The sequence below is a fragment of the Cicer arietinum genome, chromosome 3 (assembly GCF_000331145.2).
Source record: "Cicer arietinum cultivar CDC Frontier isolate Library 1 chromosome 3, Cicar.CDCFrontier_v2.0, whole genome shotgun sequence".
Classification (NCBI taxonomy): Eukaryota; Viridiplantae; Streptophyta; class Magnoliopsida; order Fabales; family Fabaceae; genus Cicer; species Cicer arietinum.
In genome coordinates, this window is record NC_021162.2 from 50603428 (window position 1) to 50607695 (window position 4268).

Genomic DNA, 4268 nt, shown 5'->3' on the forward strand with positions numbered 1-4268 from the left:
AATAGGGATACAAATTTTTATATAACAATTTCTAAAAAAAAAAAAATTAAATACCCAGTTAATTGTCAAAACTCCATCTTCAACAACAAATTAATTTTTAATCTTCACCTACAAGCAATAAAAATAACAAATGAATAAATATTCAATTCAACATAAAAAATATTTTCCTAAAAAACAAAAGAAATTAATTAATACTAACTAAATGTCATTTGTAACACCCCAAATTTTATAATAAACTATTTTATTACTTAAATATGATTTTAAATAATTAATGTAATGTTAAAATTATTTTATAATATATGTTGATAAATTTTGGGACAATTTTCATTATATGGGTGCTTTCTATGATGTGCTAGTTTTATAAATATTAAATTAAATGAGTGATATAAATAATAAATATTATATTTTATTATTTGATATATTTTTTTAAAAAATATAGTATTTTAATATAATATTTTAAAGAAAAAGATTTTATGCGATTTTACGTGTATATATGCGTATCGAATTAATGTAATATTTTTCTATACACTTGACTCATGTTAAGTATATATGCACGTAGTTATATTTCAATTATTTATAACTATTTTCTATTTTTAGTTATTTTTTTTTTATAAATAATTATCTTGAGATAGAATTGATATTTGTTTGATTTCGTTTATTTTTATATACTTGTTATGACATTGTGATTTTATATATATTTATTAAGATTTAGTAATTAATATAAAGTGTTGATGTTATATGTATTTATTTTAGAATTTCAACTATTCTCTAAAGATGGTAATATTTAAATTTGAGTATTTGGAAAAATAAGTATTATTATAGGAATTGTTTTGAATATGAGAGTTTTGATTATTAATGTATTTTAAAAGATTAATTATTTTAATTACTTCATTTTATAAAATATTGATATTATATTTATTTATTTTGTCATTTTAACTATTTTCAAAATATAATTATTTTCATCTGATATTTTGAAAAATATTATTTTAATGACAAATAAATAAATTAAAATAAATGTGTAATTAATTGGGTCTTGTGAAAATAAAAAAAATACGTTTAAGAAATAAAATTGGTTCAATAGATTAGGTTAATAATAACCTAACAAAATAAGAGACAAATTCTAGAGCTACAGGAGAAATAAAGTGGAAGGTATGGGCAGCCGCACGTAGCAACGGGAATAGTGAGAATTAAATAGGAAATCAATGTCGGTGTCTCACGATTATTCATAAAACTTTCTCCATTTTCTTTCAAATTTGAGTATGTTATTTCATTCATTTAACTCGTCAATTAAACATAGTTTTTCAGATTTTTAACAACCCAAAATTCTCTCTAAAATACCCGACTTCTCCATTTGTAGAATTCGTTATTTTGCACTGTTCTCCTTCAGCGTAAGTCCGATTTGAGTGAAACCAATGCCAAAACGACCGTGTGAAAAGTGACTATATTATTCAATGATTGGTTTTTTGATTTATGGTAATTTTCCTTGACCGAATTTAGAATTTAGTTTTTATAGTATGTTCTCATAATTTATTTTTAACGTTTACCCATAAACTGTCGAGTTAGATCAATTGAAGGACAAAGAGTCAATGAGCAAAGGCTGTTTGCTTGTGGAATCCTATTCGTGTGTGAAAGCATCGAAATAAGGTAAAGGGTGAGAGAACATTTGAATTCATGAGTATAATATATTGAGATGAACGGGAAAATCATTTTCCAACGATTCATCCGGGGCTCGCTACGTACGTCAGTAGCCCTTTGAGTAATAAATTAATTAATGTGGAAAATGGAAATTGTGAGATTAAAATTTGGAATAGAAATACTTATAAGGTGTGGATTGATTCGTTAAATGTGTGGTATTTAATTTTATGGTGATGTTTGATTTAATTTCGTTAAATATTGGCATTTGATATTATTGTGATATTTGATTTAATTTCGTTAAATGTGTGACATTTGATATTATTGTGATATTTGATTTAATTTCTTTAAATGTGTGGTGTTTGATGTTATTGTGATATTGGTTGTTGAATTAATTTTATGCATATGTTTGATTAGATGAGTTTAAATGATGTTATAATAAAAATGGATGTGTTGTGATAATTTTATGTAATGATGATAATGTATGATTAATAATGGCGATGTGATAAATTTGTTATGAATATATGTATTGTTGTATGATTGATGATAGTGATGCTATAAATTTGTGATGAGTTTATGTGATGATGATGATGTGTGATTAATGATAGTGATGTTATAAATTGTGATGAAAATATTGTAATTTCAATTTGTGTTTGAGATGAAGGTCTTAATGGAGTACCATAGGCCAACGAGGGGAGAAAATAAATATTAAGAATTTGTGAAGTGAAGATTATTTTGTCATCATATAAGTAGGGCCTGACAAGCCTAGTGATTCCGGGGAAGTACAATTGAATGAGCCGGATCGTGGCGGTCTGTTGTCGAGCCTTAAGGCAAGATTGTTAGACCTTGGAGGTATTTAGGTGGGGAATTCCTAGGTGACTTGTGTAACACTCCAATTTCTCATTACCTTATTTTAAATAGTATAATGATACAATACTACTTTTTTTATGAGTGTTAATATGTGTTCTAATTTCTTTAGGTGTGTCGGTATATTTGTCTTAGTAATTGATTTAAATTATTAATATTAACTATATTTAACTTACAAAAAATAAATAAAAAAAATAAAAAAAGGAGTAAAATTGTGTTGCTACATTAATTTATTACTTTAACACTAATAGAGTGAGTTATTATTGTTAATAATAATAATAATAATAATAATAATAATAATAATAATAATAATAATAATAACTCTAATAGTGAGACTGAAGTATTGGCAGATCAGCCATATGACAGGCCCGTGTTTCACAATTAGGCCTAAGAGAAAACCTAAAATTACCAAGCTATATATATATATATATACTTATATAGATGATAACCTACCAAAAAGAAAGACCGGAAGAAAAAGAAAAAGAATAGAAAGGATTAGCGCTTCCTGCCTACAGCCAATCACAATCAGGTATAATTTTTTTAATTTCACCAATTAGATTTTGATAATGACATGGAATTTGATGGTAGAATAGAATATGTCAGACAGTTGAAATTGATACACAAAGAATGACAATCTGTGAACTCCCTCTGAACTTGATTATTATGATAAGGATCCGAGTATCTATTTTTTAGCGTATCTAGTGGAAGAATGATAATTACTTTAGGTGTTTGATATTTTACCATTAATATACGAGTGATCTGTAGCAAACTTACTATTTGGTGGATTATAGGATAGTGATATGTACAGTCATATTAGTGGCCTGACAATTCTTTAAGTTTAATTGATCAACTTCCTTAGATTTAACTTCCTTAGTTTTATATATTCTTTGATTTTGGTTTGTTGCTAAAACACAAACAGGGAACTCCATCATAGACATTGAACTGGAAAATTTCTTAACAATATTCTCATGATGCAGTAAATTTAGAGTAATATGTACTATCAATAGAGTCGGAAGTTGGAAAAGTTTTATTAATATAATTATGTCAGATGTGTAGGAAATATTTTAGTGATTCATGAATATCTAGAGTAACCATTTAAAATAATATCAATGATAGAATGTAGAGAGAGATGCTTGTTATGATCTGATAACAAAGGTTTTGTTCTAATTTTTTTTATGATAGTTTAGACAAGGCACGATAAGAAAATACCATCCAAACTGATTCAGACAGTAACAGAACAGCCTTGACTACGATATAGTGCTGTCTAGGGACATATGGGCTGGATAAATGAGTAGCTTAGCTATGAAATGATGATTTTGTTGATGCATACTTAAGAATGTGGTTTTTTTTTTCTGACTGCCCTCTTTCTCAAAAAATAATACGTAAGTACCCCCTTTTGAAATAAATCTACTAAAATGCCCATTTTCTTTTAAATTTTTTTCGCCTTACAAGTCGCCATTTGGAATGGCGACTTCCTTAAGGAAGACCAACTCCCAAATGGCGACTTCCAACTTATTTTTTTTTAAATAAAAAAAAAATTTGAATTTTTTTTTAGTTTTTAGTAAAATTATATATATAATTAATTATTATAATTCATAAAAATACATAAAAAATAAATAAATAGAAATTTAAATTATGAAAAAAATTTAGTAAATCCAAATTCCAAATGGGAATTTATAAAATAATTTTTTCGTTAAAAAAAATATTTTTATTTTTATTGAAATAACAAAAGTAATATATATATATATATATATATATAACTAATATAA